General features: G+C 36.4%; 1 protein-coding gene across 1 annotated transcript in view; it reads left to right on the forward strand.

The window, feature by feature from the left end:
• The window catches only part of LOC129745906 (fringe glycosyltransferase-like), a 157,915-nt gene that overhangs the window by 28,275 nt on the left and 113,243 nt on the right, over nucleotides 1-16,397 (forward strand). The window lies entirely within an intron of this gene.

Below are 16,397 nucleotides of genomic sequence, written 5' to 3' on the forward strand. Positions count from 1 at the left end.
AGAATTTGATGTTGAAGTCCGAAAAGTTTGTGGGAAGAATTTTAACTTGAGTCAGGCATAATAGACGTTTGTTTTTTTTTAAAAATTTATTAGTTGATGAAACGTTCAGGGATTCATCGAATTGCTTTAACATATGGTAACAGGTGCTTTGACACTGAAATTGTTTGCAGAACATAAATCTCTTAAGCCTCTAGTCACGTATTTGTGATTAATTTTTTATTAATTTCTTCTCAATTAACTGAGTACAATGTTGTAACGACCATCAGTAAAGAATAAACCAAATTATCGCAGCTGGGTAGCAAAAAGCCCGACTATTGTCGGCTGAGAGAAAAGCCAATTGTTGATTAAAAATTGGCGTGCAGCTTAAAGTTTAAACGACACACCACTGAATAGGGGGCCGCTTTTTTCCTACAAAATTTTCACCAAATCAATGAATCACTCAGAGACTGGCTGGCGCATTGTGAATAAAATGTTTCAAACATGCCTACCTACATATCCACACGATTTGGATCGTTCGTCGTTGCTTGGAGGATGCAATTGATGAGCGATGGAGCTCATTTATATTCCCAGTTGGGGGTAGTCGATTGAAGTCGAAGGTGGAACAATCGGTAAATATCTGCTTCGGAACAAAGCCGAGCGTTTACAAAGTTGCAGTTTTTGAAAAGTTTCCTGAGAATTGAACGATACTTTTTAGGTTGATTTGAGTTCCTTTAACAAATATTATCCTAAAAGCTTACACAAGAATTAAAAAAGTATAAGAATCAATAATTGAGGGAAATTTAATTTTTTTTATACCTTCTATCGGCCTTCCATTTTAACTTTTACACTTTTCACGTGGAGCTCGTTTTTGGGCATCATAAATGTTTTTGATGAATTATTATAATGAATGCAATTTTTTAAAATAAATCTGATTTCATATGAAAGGATCCGATAATATATAAAATTTAAAATAACCGTCGTTTTTCTTATCTGTTTTTCATTTTGGAATAACAATTTAAATTTTTCGAAGGTGTACATAAATCTTTTTGAGTTTCAGATCACAATAAATGCAGCATTATGTGACTTATTTTAAAACAAAAGCTATCAAAATTTTCAAACTTAAAAATATCACAATTGCGCGAGTTTGTGCGATTTTTTTTCTTTTGCACGTGATTTTTGAAATTATCAATTATCATATGATTTCAAAAATTTTGCCGGGACCTGCTGGGAACATAGACAAAAGTAATAATTCAAATAAAATTAACATTGAAAACAAAAAATTAAATAGATTTGATAAATTGATTTTTCACATTTGGGCCGAATCAAGCTAATTTAAGGAGGACATACAATAATAGGAGTCAACTTTCAAGAGGAATTCTGCAAAGCTGTGATAAATTTAACAAATACAAACATGTTCACAGCTATGATAAAATACTTGAAAAATAAGTTTGTAAGCTCCAAGATCTGAAAAAAACTTGTTTTAATAGCAATTTGACCCATGTCGAAAATAGGCCCTACTTAATTCCATAGGGACTTATTTTGGACCACTCAACATAGCCTGGGGATCAAATTTGATGTTAAAGTGTTCATGAACGAAATAAAACCTCGTACGTTGATATGAAAACAATTATGTACAGTATTTCAATCGCTTATTAAAATTTCGGAATTCGGCTTTATTCTATTAACCTTCCAAAGCCGTTCGCTAAATATCCGTTTCGGGGAAATATGAGTTGTAATTTGATTTCGTTCTCCTGGCTGTAAATGTTAACCGATTTTGATAATATTATATTCATTGTGTAGGTAATTTATTCTAATTACTCAACATTTCAAAATAAAGTCGATATGTATTACCAGGTTTTCAGAAACTGGTTCAGAAAGTTAAAAGTCCGAAAAATCAATTTTATTTTTAAAATACTCATAACTTCTGACAGCTTTTCTGTATTAAATTATTTCATTGTTGTTTGAAATTGTCAAGAATCCATCTATCCGACAATGTATAGATATGTTGGGGTCCAATGAAAGTTTTTACCGCTATGACAGATCTTCCGGTAGAAAAAAGTCTTACTTTAAAAAAACGACATCCAGTTTTGGCTTTGCTTAGCTGTATTTCATTTCTCATTAAACCGATTTTAAAAACTCAAATTTTAGTTTTTTGGCGGTAATTTGATCATTATTTTCAAAAAAACATACTTGGTCTGTCAAAACTACCAGTTTATCAGTATATTGGAATGATGATAAAGATGTTTGAAATGTGCGCTTCGGGTCATATTGACCCGAACGGCTTTGGAGGGTTAAATCAACTCGCTAAAGCCCAACCCTGCCTTTAGACGGGGTTCACTTCAATCGACATAAAATGTAGCCAATCATTGTTTCATCTTACTTTTTGTTCATTATGCTTTCAACCACGTTTATCTAACAATCCACATTAATGTCAACTATTTGATGAGCAGTTGTCAAAAGCTACAGCTAAAAGAAGTTTAAAACATGAAAAAACTGGCCATACACCTATTTTTTATTAAGGGCATCCGCAGCAATCGCGAGTATAGTGAAAATGCTCACGCGTTTGATCACTCTCATACCGCACCGGGGGTTAGTATGAGGGTGAGCAAAATAGGGCCGTTGCCGTCGGGACCGACAAAATCACCAAATTTGCTCACTAGAAAGGGGCGAGAGCAAACATGCACTGAAAAAAATCTACGATTTAAGGCTAAGTTAAACAAACGATGTTTATTAAAATTTTGTAATTTTGGTAAACAATTTGTTAATTAATTAAGCAATTGTGGCTCTTCTTTTGATTCGGTCGAATGTGCGGACGGAATTTTGTTCGCGGGGGGATCGGAAATGTGTCGAAGATTATATAGAGCCATTTTGGAAGTATTCTGTGCTGGGTCGAAAGAGGTGAAAATTTAGGCCCTCGGAATCGGTGGCCCAGGGTTTGTTCTTTGCAGCCGAGTGGGTCGTCGGAATTAGCATAATTTTGAACAGTGCAGAACTTGCAATTGACCAGCATCGAATAACAACAACGTAAGCGATGAAGGTAAGTGAAAAAACTGTTTATTTAGCGAAAATTTATTTTTTTTTTTTTTAATTTTTTTCTACTCTCCGTACAGCTGGGAAAAGTACGCAACAGATAGAAGAAAAAACTTCACCGTCTGACCGGGGCCATAGCAGCATCTTTAGCAGATAGGTTTGAACCGGGGCAATGACGCATACAATCCTCCTTCTCGCTGCGCTGCACCAGGGAAAACGGTTCCGACTCACTGAAGCCAAAGTCTTAGACCAGCGGCGGAAAACCTCCTGTTTGATCGTGGAACTCCACAGCAGCTGGCATATTTCGCGCAAGTTCCGCTGAATTTCGGATGATTCCGGCTGCAACTGCACAGAAGTTCTTGCTGCATCCACAACCTGACCCGGTTGCTGGTCGCTCGAAACTGCGTGGCCCTGTATGGCATCTTCAACCAGCATGTCGACTTTGGCGTCACATAACGGATAGCAGTTAACCCGTCGAATAACCTCCAACAATCGCTATGCATTATAATAATTAATTATTAATCTTTAATCTATATATATAAAAATGAATTTCTGTCTGTCTGTCTGTCTGTCTGTCTGTCTGTCTGTCTGTCTTTCTGTCTGTTCCCTATAGACTCGGAAACTAATAAACCGATTTACGTGAAACTTGACAGGTGGGGGTAATGGAGGCCGGGGAAGGATCCTATTCTGGTTTGGGACCCCTCCCTCTTCGTGGAAGGGGGGAGGGGTCATATAAATAAAAGTGATAAGTCTTCATAACTCGAGAACTGATCATGCAAATGGAACCAAATTTGGCATGGGAGTGTATATTGGTACGAGGAATGTTTCTATGATAGTTTGGTACCCCTCTCTCTTTCCACTGGTAAGATACGAAGGAAGGAGGGGCCCAACCTTATAATTTTTAACATAACTGGCAAACTAATCAAGCTAATGGAACCAAATTTGGCATGGGAGGTTAGTGGAATACGAGAAATGGTTCTATGATTGTTTCAGACCCCTTCTTCCATTCAGTGGAGATACAGGAAAGGGGGGGGGGAGTTAACCTCTTTGTCACTGCATAACTTAAAAACTTTTCGAGCAAATGGCACCAAATTTGGCTTGGAAAGGTATTTGGGTACGATAAATAGTTCTATGAATATTTGGTACCCCTCCCTCCTTCCAGTGAGAAGATAGAAAGTGGGGAGAGGGGTTCTTTCCTATTTTCAGCATTACTGGGCGAATAATCAAGCGAATGGATTAAAATTTGGCGTGGGCAAATATTTGTTTACGAAAATTGTTTCTATGATATTTTGAGAACCCTCCGTTCTTTAAGTAGGAAAATCTTAATTTCTTCTTCTTTCTTCTTGGGAACTTACCCAGCAGATGGAACGAAATTTGGCTTGGGAGAGTATTTAGGCTCAAGGTATATTTCTGTGAATATTTGGTACTACTGCCTTTTTCCATTGGGATGGTAGGAAGGAGATGGAGACTAACTCGAGAACTAATAGAGCTAATGGAAACAATTTTGGAATGGGAAAGCATTTGGATACGTAAAATGGTTATTTGCTTATTTGAGACTTCTTTTTTCTTCGATTGGAGATGCAGTTAGGGAAGACGGGAGCTCACATTCGATTGTTTTTCACAAACCAAGAACTTATCTTACAAATAAAACCAAATATGACATGGAAACAATCATGCAATTGATCAAATGGAACAGAATTGGGCATGGGAGTGTATTTATATACACGAAATGTTTGACCTTGATCCCCTCCTTCCAGGTAGAAGATAGATAGGAAGTGGGACTCCGATACAAATTTTATAGCATAACTCGACAACTAATGAAGCAAACGAACAACTCATGAAGGTAGTGTCATGAGAGGGTACGTTCTGATGTTACAAGACCCCCCTTTCCTTCCATTAAAGATAAAGGAATGGGGGAGGGGGTCACTCTCACAATTTGTATATTGATTCGAGAACGAATAGGTCAAAAAGGTGTCCCGTGACGGGACAATGAAGATTCCATATATGAAAAATATGTTGGCATAAGTTATAAACTTTTGAAGCAAAGAAACCCAAAGTCATAAAAAAGATTCGAACACGGATTAAATAAAAAAAATTAAGATTTAAAAATAAAAAAAATTGCAATTTTATTTTGGAAAAACATTTGAATGATTCTAAAATCGAATTAAAAGTTTTTTGCAAATAAATGAAAATTAAATAACAAGTTAACACAAATTTCAATAATTTTTGGGGGTGTAGCAAAGCACACCGGGTCAGCTAGTTATTAATAAAAATGATAACAACCGAAATTGAAGCGAAAAAACTATCGACTCTGAAAATTTATTCGATCAGTAAATTTAATTTAATATTTTCTGTTAAAGTTTTCTCAGTGCAATGCACAATTTAAAAATACCATCATGTCACCATCTACCGCCCAGTTAAGCAGTTTTTAACTTCAAACATGTGTAATAAAAAAACGACGGCAGATTTTTATTCGCTTTCTTTTCCCATACATCTCAAAACTGCTCTACTTTAAATGAAAAATTTAGTGGAATGCGAAAAATTTACGCTTTTAAAAATAATTAACTAAACGTTGAGGTGTTCAACTGGCCCTATTACCGCCCACTCGACTTTTTTGGGTATCGATAATGTTTTCTTAAGGAAAAACTATCTAACAACACGGAAACTGTTCTTTTTAATATTGTCCATGTAACGAGCTGTCAAAACCATATTTTGGATCTTGAGAGAATACATTTTGTGAAATCTTTCCCGCAAATTTTGTACAAATTCTAACAAAGTGCGTTAACTGACAAAATGATGATTCCCGGCAAACAGCCTCAAGTAATCGGTTACTTTCCGCGATAAAACATCATTTTCTAACGTAATCAAACTAAATGCTTCTTACAATTTACACTTTTGACACAATACATGCGTTAAAAATATAGAAATTGTGCGTGACCGGTAATTAGGAACCCACACTTTTTTTATACACCAATTACCGCCCATCACTAAACGCTTAAAAAAACAACAACTATTGAAAAAATCGAAAATTTTCCGATGCAAATCTATTCTACAAAAATCAAACTATCATTTCAAGTCGATTGTAGGACAAATAGGTACTATTTAGTAAACAAAACCCCTTTTTTCCCTAGGAGCACAGTTATGCTTAGTTCGCTAACAGGCGTCGAATTCAATAATTTGACCGGAAACGAAAAACCAAATATTTTATTTCTGGCTATAGTTAGCATAATTAAGTGATGATTTTTCAGTGAAAGGGTCGAACAATGATGCCAACACAGAACACAGGTTTTATTTTTGGAGAAAAAATTCCAGTTTTTTCGAAATACACACAAAAGGGTGATTTTGGGCGGTAAATGGTGTCTGGGCGGTGAATGGTGACTTGATGGTAATATGCTTCCACCCGGTGCGCGAAAGAGTGTGTATACCAAAATCGGTCCGCTGAAATGAGCAAAATCGGGCCGCGTATACTCCCGTATTGGTGCGTTTGCTCTAAGTTAACTTTTTTTTTGCTTCATGAGAAATAATTGACAGTTTTTTTTCTAAAAGTTACAACTGTTCAGAGTTGATTTTCGAGAAAAAAATATACTTGGTTAGGAACAAGAGTTGAAATATAAACCCCGTCTAAAGGAGGGTTTGGGGAAAAATCGACAACAAATCGGCGAATATGGAAGGAGTTACATTTTGGTAACAGTTGAAATATTTCATGTAATAAATAGTGGACAATTTTGACAAAAAAAATATATTCAACTTTAGCTATGAGATAGTCTTAATATGTATTAAAACTTTAGAAAAAAATGATGAAATGTGTAAAAATTACAAGCAAAAAAGTACTAAAAATCTAGTTTTTCTGTGGTTATGCAATTTAAAAAAAAAACTTTTGAAAATTTTATTCCACGATAAATTTCTTCGAAGAACGAAGGTTGTTTTAATAAACTAAAATTTTGTGAATTTTTCAGCGAAAAAAATCTGGCTTTTGGATAGTTAAAATGAACTCATAATTCTCGCACATTTTTATCTTTTTGAATCTCTGTATTCTACAGAACTGAAACCAAACCAATTCCACAAAGGTTTTGTAAGTCAAAATGCTTCAATTGATGTCGCGGAGTTGAAGATGTCGGACTTTCTCAGCTTATCGCTAAGTTGAAGAAGATTTGCGTTCAAAAAAATAATCTTAAACATAAGCCAACTGACCAGTATTTAACACTGCAGGAAAAAAAATGTCGTCTAGATTGCAGTGTGTTGTAAAAAAGTTCCAAAACATTTGAAAAACACTATATAACGGAGGAGTTTTTCCGTTTTTATTCTATACTTATCGAAAATTAATGTTTTGAAGCATAAGAAATTGTAGAAAAAAGGGTGTCATAAGAAAAATTCAACAAGCAATTGTCACGAAATAGAAGCTGGGGAAATGTTGAAAGAAGTTAGTTCAGGAATAAATAAACGTGAACAAACAAAACTTGACTACAAGAATAAGAAAGGAAAAGATCAACTGAATTATTCGCGTAATTGCGCATGAACAGGCTTGCTGGCGATTTTTAGTTTTGAAATTCCAAAGTTTTTTTCGGTTTTCTCCGTTTTTTCCCGGTTATAAAGGATGATTATCCCATTAAAAATACTCGTTATTTTAATATAAAATCATGTTATAAATCATGCAAAAGCAGGGTTAGATGCAACATATGTATACCACAACACTCATTCAATTTTTATTTCAATATACTGTAATAAAGTTATCATTGAATAATAACAAATGGATGATGACATAGTTTTTAACAGCCTGAACGAGTTTTTAAAAGTTTCTGATTCTAAAAAAAATTTAAAAAAATCGAGTGTACAAATTTTTACATTTTACGATGCCGTAAAAAACTTTACCCAGTATGACGGATCGGCTTAATGATCACCTACAAACTTAATATTGCTTTCATTATCCTATACCAACACTGTTGGAGTAAAAATATTTTTCGGAAAATCACCAATTTTTTTTAAATAAATATTTTTATGATTCACTTACCATTCTGGGGCAAAAGGCACCAAAATGAAAACCAGAACTAAACCTCATAAATCTCGTTTCCATATGCTGGGATATGATTATTTTGCATTATGTGTTTGTTAACATTCAAATTTCATCCATCCTAAGATTTATTTTCATGATTTGAGCTAATAGAATATTTGTAGTATTTTTTACCCCTAAATGTATGCAGCAAATTTACACTTTTTCCTTAAAAACATTTTTGATAGAAAAATGTAAAATTTAATTTGAACAAAACAAAAAAAATTACTGCAATTGGTGCTTTATGCGTTATGACATCACAAAAGTATCAAAAACTATAAATTTTCAAACGTTTCCATTTGATTTTTCATTAATAACAGAGTTTGTTGCAACTTACCCCTTTTTCTTAGTAGGGTGAAAATCGCATGTTTTTGAAAATTTAAAAATAACTGGTAAAACCAATAATTTTCCTGACTACGTCAATTTGGTGACCCATCAACCTTAAAACTTTTGATGTACAGGAGGAATGATTATCTGTAGGCATTAGGATTTTAGAAGCCATTGAAGTTGAAAAATGTGGCATGTTGCTCCAGTTGACGGTATCGAATTTCTAAGAATTGTATCCCAAAACTTGTTAACCGGTTAGAAATCATAAGAAATACTTTGAGGTCTATTAACACGTAGTCTTTCCGTATCAAATTGACAGGTTTTCATGATTTTTTAAAACGAATCTAACGAAATTGACATCTATTCGTTGTTTTGCGCCACAATTTAATAGTTTTGCAAAACAAAACTTATGAAGCACTTTCAGCCACTGTGAAATTTTCAAGAATTTTTATAGAGTTCTAGAAAAAATTGCATTGTTTGTATAGAAATATGTAAAAAAATATATAGAAACATAATATCAAATCAGCTTGTCAACTTGAATGGGGATTTGTCTTAAAAAACTTAAAATCTTTGGATTTCAGGAAAATATTTAGCTATTTTCTGAATGCAGTTATATTTTTTGTGCAAATCCAAAGACATGTTTAAGAAAAAATTGTTTTATTTTTTCAATAAAAAACAATGAATAACTATAGAAGTACGCTAGTCATTTGAACTAAAGATTCGTGAAAATATAGAAAATCCTGTATAAGACAGAGCTGAACTTTAATCGTTTGAATGTAAATGCAATTTTCCCATAAGAAAAAAAGTTCAGTCTTTTGGATTCTTACTTATACAGGTTCGACTGTAGTTAGTTTTATCGAAAATAGTTTCATTATTAAATTAATAACATGCTTGTAAGTCTGGCACACCTGCGGAGAGCTAAAAAAATAAATATTTTATATTGCCCCGCAATTTATTAAAAAAGCGATTCAAACTTTTTTTGTTTACTAATGAACGAAAATAAGCGTTTATGAGATAAATCTCTATCAAAACTGTCAAAAACTATTCTTAAATTTAGACATAACATTTTGAAAATATTTTTGAAATTCCGTGAAAAAATCTTAAGCATGACAATTTTCCCGATGAGGAGCCGAAATTTCCGGTTTTTCCCGGTTTCCCGGTGACGAGATGAAATTCCAAAGTTTTTCCCGGTATTCCCGGTTTTCCGGTTCCCTAGCAACCCTGGCATGAATCGCTGTCATAAATTTAGCAAAGTTTACAGAATACAAACTTATTCAGTTCAAGGGTGGTCCAAAATAGGTCCGAAGGGTGGTCCAAAATAGAAACCTGGTGGTCCAAAATACCGACCAGAGTAATCCCAAGTAACACATAAAATTCAGATTGGTTTTATAATTTTTGAACGCTAGTTTATAAAGGTCGTATATTATCTATTATTGGTTTAAAAATCATTTAATAATAACCTTTTTACAACTAGTCTCTAGGACATCTACACGCCCATTATATATCCAACTTATATAACAACATTAAACTTTTGAGATTTGATTTTTATTAGGCACTTTGAGTGTCCTATAAAACATTTTTATATTTGAAAAGATAAAGGATTTGAAAATGTTTAATTATACCTTCCTATGAACCTGTTCAGATTTATAAAAGCCCTTTCAAACCAATTCCTAGTATTCGTGTTCTTATACGTTCATTACAAGTGGCTTAGGTTTTAAACATGCAAATAAATAACTTTTTGTGGCGTCTATAAACCGTTTATAAGAACCTAAAACTTCTATACGCTGTAAAAGTTTTATAAAAGTTATTCGGTCGAATAATTGGCTTACAACAGTCAGTCGTCTCTCAATCGACCATAATGTCAACAATGGAAGGTGAATTTATAAATGACATCTTTCTATTTTAGAGATTAACCCTTATCCCCTAACCCACGCATTATAAATTTGGATATCCTTATTGCTGAGATAATGTTTTAAAATTTATTTACAAACCAAAAGATGATTCAAAAGTTGAAAGCAATATTTATTCGATCTATTTAATCGGGTTTTACTGTTTAAAAGAACGATTTACAGCAGGCCCACAATTTTTCCCAAATTTTCTCATGCCTATATGCGGTAAATTTGAAAGCGCAAGTAAATAAATAACAGGTATTGAGCATTCCGGCTTAGAAAATAGCATTGAATTACCTAAAGAATTAAGATATCCTTTGTGCTTTGTTTTTTTTTTAATTTTTGAATTGAATAAGATTCAATTGTTTTGTAAATTATTATTGAAAACCCAATTCCGGAGCAGAATTATTTGTAGATGAAAATAATATAATAAATAGGTTTTATAAGCGAAATTCACACAGAACTCTGAAAGTTGATTTGGATTGGCAAGGTTTTATTATTTGCTCTGCAGAACCAACTGCAGAAGGGCCTTTTTGTGCTGCTAAGCGTTGTATTGGAGTTTTATAGATCCTTACATAACCGGACGAGGTTTTATAGCTTTAATTTATAGTTGGTATGGAGTCCCTTATAAAACCTAAATTGTTACTTGGGAATGAACAAAGAAACGAGATTTTATGCTTAAATCTTGTTACATTGCACCAAACGACGACATGTTTCGATAGAAAAAGCCTAGATCTTCGTTATGAACAGACAAAGCAGTTAAAAATTGAAACATGTACTTTTTTATTTCAGAAAATAGCATAGTCACTTCCCAAAGTGGTACAAAATAGATCCGTTACCCTATTGAATCTGTTATCATCGATTTTTTTTATCAATTATACTTAAATTTATAGTACATCTCTCCAATAAAGTTCTCCACGAGACAGTTGTTTCCATCCAAGTGAAGTAGGCGTTGTCATTTTTTGTCGTTTAACGTAAAGAAATCTGAAAATGCGTGGCCTTATTCTCGAGCAAACAAAAAGGATTGTGCACAAATGAAACATTGTGAGTGGTCTTTCAATCAGAAAACTAGCAAAGGAAGAAGGTGTGAGTGTGGGAGCAGTTCAAACCGCGTTGAGACAGAATGGAGAACAGTGTACTGCTAACCCTTCAATGGACAAGAAACTGAAGGATTCGACATCAGTACGGGATATGGCTAAGAAACTAAGTACCTCATCGAATAACGTTCTGCGTTCCAAAAAAAGAATTGGACTTCAGATCCATCGGAAGCAGAAGCAGACTTCGGAATCTTCAGGCAAATCCGAGGGAATACATGAATCCAGCGGAGAATTCAAGGAAAATAGGCCTAAAGTGGTTAAAAATAGTCGGAGACAGCACTGTGCAGAAGCAGAAAAAAGTAAGAGAGCTCGCCTACCCTACAAAAAAGAACTAATGCTGGATGAACTTTAAATTTAGAGAAAACACACTTATGCAGTTTGTTTGAGAATCAAATGTTTCTAAACAAATTCATTGTTTCTTTCATTGAAGAAAGAAAGTGAAATTGTATTTATAATCTTCGAAACAGCCTATGAAGCTGCTTTTTCCATTCCAAAGGATTTTTCTCCACGGTATAATTAAGGATGCAATGATGATTCCTTCGGCTTCCTTGAATCCATTTCGAAGTAGTAAACCAATTTCACTAATTCATACAAAAACTCAATTAACCTCAATAAAGAGCTATCGAAGATCTACTCATTCCCAATCACCCAGGAAAAAAACACTGAGAAATAAATAGAGGAAATAAACCAATCCCAATGGTTCCGGAGCAGACAGCCAGCCAGGCACAAGATACGGAGTCCCGGTAAAATGTGGTTACTTTCCGTTTGCGAACCTCGTTTAACCGCGCGATAAGCTCCGGTTCAACGAAAATTAAAACACTTTACCGGAACGCCATCTTCTGACTGCCACAACTGAGTAGAAGGGAACGTAGATATTTTTTTAATCGGCGCGCGCCCGCTTGCTTGGACTCGCGAGCCACACGGAGAAAGGAACTTAATTACTTGAACAGTTACAACAGCAGTTGCAGCCTGCCGGAGAGATGTCAACTCTTCGAAAAGACCGAGACAGTTGTATAGTTGAAAAAATGAAACCAAAAAAAAAAACTCCACCAGAAATAAAAAACCGAACGAACAACTATAAAGTTTATTTTCGCTCCTTTTTGCTTCCATTCGACTGACTGCGAAACGAAGTCAGTCGGCAGCTGATGATAATTTAATTTTTCGGTAGCAGCAATATACTTAAACAGTGCTCACAGTAGTAGTATAGTAGTTGGTTCCATCACTTGGAAGGTTTCGTTTTCGGTTTGTTTTTTCTTGTTCCATTTGCACTTTTGGAAAATTGCATTCCACTACCCGATGCTGGGAAATGAACTTTTCCAAATGGTTGTCCCAGTTTGTTTTGTTTTTTTTTTTCGTTTTTGTTTCAAGTGAGTTGGTAATTATTTCGTTTTTCACTTCTAGAGCTTGGACCTAACGAGACGGAAGCAATTTATCATTGTTCGATTAATACTTGAAACAAAGTTTGTTCTCGTTCAAGTTTTGACTTTTGGACTGGATGAATTCATCAAAGATGAATTTTTTTTTCTCTTCGAGAAGAAACTTGAACCGGCTCAACAAAACGTGCTTTCATATTCAAACAATAGGTTCTTCGTTTATCAATTGCCGGTCTAGTAGATTATGGGTCGTCGTTGATGTCAAGCGGCGTCAAACAAAAAGGTCATGGCTATCTCCCCCTAAAAGTACCAAAGGACTGAAGCAACTGTCAAATCACATACAAACCGACCGTACTGACTTTTTGGAACCAGAACGTCAGTTCCCCTTTGATTTCAATGGAATTTTGGAACCAAAACGTCAGTGCGGTACTGAAATGTCAGTTCGGAAATTTTCTTCTCTTTCAGCCCCTTGAAAAGTACACAACAAAAACGAGCACTCATATCTGCGATATAACTCACCTATCAAGTGTCGGTCTAGTAGATTATGGATCGTCGTTGATTTTTTGCGTCATCCTGTTAGTCTTCGTTTCTTTCTCTATTAAAGAAGGTTCAATTCCTCTAAACCTAACAACTTCTCAGTACAGAGATTCGTGCAGCATCGTCCTAAAACTCAGCCAGAACACTCGATACGATCTAAAGTGCACATGAGCACCCATAAATGCGATGATGATCATGTTACAATTCCGGGGTCCATTCGTGCCAGATTAATGTCCGCAGATCTTCTGTTAAAAAAAACTGCCACCCATAAAAATGATAAACGCCATGATTCGAGTTTGATTACATTCATCAAAGCCGGACTTTAGGGAGGAATCGGATTTGCCAAACGGTTCCGCCACAGGTTTATTTTATTGTGACCATCTCATATGAGTCCCCGGGAAGAATGATTTCAAAGAGTTACCCCCCACCGACAGACCGGAGAATCGAGCAATCTTGGCCGGCTGTCGGAATCGCAGCAAGAAGTTGCAATCTTCTTCGGATGGACGCACGGTTTAAATGTTGTCCCTCAATCTCCGTACTATTCAAAACGAGATCGTGACAGTCAACTGCACCTGCTGTGCCGATGAGCCGTCATATGGTGTTAGGGCCATTTTGATCCGAGATATTTTCCTCTAAGCTTCTTCGTTGGATAACTGACCACTGGATCAAGAAGCCTAAAATTTAAAACTTTCCGGTTGTAATCTCATTTTCCAAAGAATTTTCAGAAAAAGTCTGATTACGACAATATTTATCATGGCTGATGAAATAAGAACACAAAAGGTGTTAAGGTATAAATGTTTCTTGAGTTACGAAGGGAAAATTCAAGATTCAATTTAATCTACCTTGACCATCGTGCAAATTTGTACCTTTCAAATACAGCATCAGTATTTTAAAAATTACACACCAAACGCTTAATTCAGGTGGGTTTCTGCATTCGAAGGAAATTAAACGATATTTGGCACTTGCTCTTCTCCATTCGCTTTCGATTGCGCAATCGTTACTGAACCTATGTTTCAATTTCAAAATACTTAAGCCCTAATGTTCCACACGATTCACGGCGGAGGTATTCAAAAATCGATTACATGGCTCGTTACAATGCCAAGACAGCATCCATCATTGGGTAGCATTCTCACGCCTCATTTATGCGGGTTATTCGAAAATAAAAAAAAAACTCATCATGCTCACTGGGCGAAGCGCCAAAGTACCCACAATCAGCGCCTCCCAACGACAATAACAGTGCGCATTCGTACCTTCTAAATCCAAAAAACAGTCCGAGACGAGCAGGTCCAAATTAGCCGCTTACACTCGTCCCTTGATCACTACTACTCAAGGGGTCCAGATATTCTGGACAGAACAAAATACATCAAGCATATTTTCCCCCTTGGCGCACAAGAACAAATCAGACAGATTGGAAGCCAGACCGAAAACAACAGCTACAAAACAACACATAAATAACTACTTGTGGGCCGGGTATACATTTCGAGTTCAGGAATGGCCTCTCCTAAAAGCTTCCGCTAATTTTCCAATCAAGAACAGTTTTCAGAGCATGTATGTATCACTGAGCACAGCAAATCAACCGGCAGCATACATAAGCTGATCTCCGATGCGCAAGAGATGCGGAGTGAGTCGAGTAAAACAAAACACAAAATAAACGTAAACACTTTGAAATAGAGACAAGTCCATTGCTCGTTAAATAATCCATTATTGTTACAGTTGAGTCGGCACTTCTTTACAGGCATTATGACGAAAAGAAATCCGCCAGCAAAGTATTAAGTGTTTATCCTACACAGTTCTGCACCGAACAAATGTTAATGTATTTAGATGGTTGAATAAAAAAATCTGTAACCTGACTGCATTGGAGACTAGAACAAGGCCTAGGACAAGGGCTAGGACAAGGACTAGGACAAGGACTAGGACAAGAACTAGGACAAGGACTAGGACAAGGTCTAGGACAAGGACTAGGACAAGGACTAGGACAAGGACTAGGACAAGGACTAGGACAAGGACTAGGACAAGAACTAGGGCAAGGACTAGAACAAGGACTAGGACAAGGACTAGGACTAGGACAAGGACTAGGACAAGAACTAGGACAAGGACTAGGACAAGGACTAGGACAAGGCCTAGGACAAGGCCTAGGAAAAGGACTAGGACAAGGACTAGGACAAGGACTAGGACAAGGACTAGGACAAGGACTAGGACAAGGACTAGGACAAGGACTAGGACAAGGACTAGGACAAGGACTAGGACAAGGACTAGGACAAGGACTAGGACAAGGACTAGGACAAGGACTAGGACAAGGACTAGGACAAGGACTAGGACAAGGACTAGGACAAGGACTAGGACAAGGACTAGGACAAGGACTAGGACAAGGACTAAGACAAGGACTAGGACAAGGACTAGGACAAGGACTAGGACAAGGACTAGGACAAGGACTAGGACAAGGACTAGGACAAGGACTAGGACAAGGACTAGGACAAGGACTAGGACAAGGACTAGGACAAGGACTAGGACAAGGACTAGGACAAGGACTAGGACAAGGACTAGGACAAGGACTAGGACAAGGACTAGGACAAGGACTAGGACAAGGACTAGGACAAGGACTAGGACAAGGACTAGGACAAGGACTAGGACAAGGACTAGGACAAGGACTAGGACAAGGACTAGGACAAGGACTAGGACAAGGACTAGGACAAGGACTAGGACAAGGACTAGGACATGGACTAGGACAAGGACTAGGACAAGGACTAGGACAAGGACTAGGACAAGGACTAGGACAAGGACAAGGACTAGGACAAGGACTAGGACAAGGACTAGGACAAGGACTAGGACAAGGACTAGGACAAGGACTAGGACAAGGACTAGGACAAGGACTAGGACAAGGACTAGGACAAGGACTAGGACAAGGACTAGGACAAGGACTAGGACAAGGACTAGGACAAGGACTAGGACAAGGACTAGGACAAGGACTAGGACAAGGACTAGGACAAGGACTAGGACAAGGACTAGGACAAGGACTAGGACAAGGACTAGGACAAGGACTAGGACAAGGACTAGGACAAGTACTAGGACAAGGACTAGGACAAGGACTAGGGCAAGGACTAGGACAAGGACTAGGACA

The sequence above is a fragment of the Uranotaenia lowii genome, chromosome 2 (genome assembly GCF_029784155.1).
Source record: "Uranotaenia lowii strain MFRU-FL chromosome 2, ASM2978415v1, whole genome shotgun sequence".
Lineage (NCBI taxonomy): Eukaryota > Metazoa > Arthropoda > Insecta > Diptera > Culicidae > Uranotaenia > Uranotaenia lowii.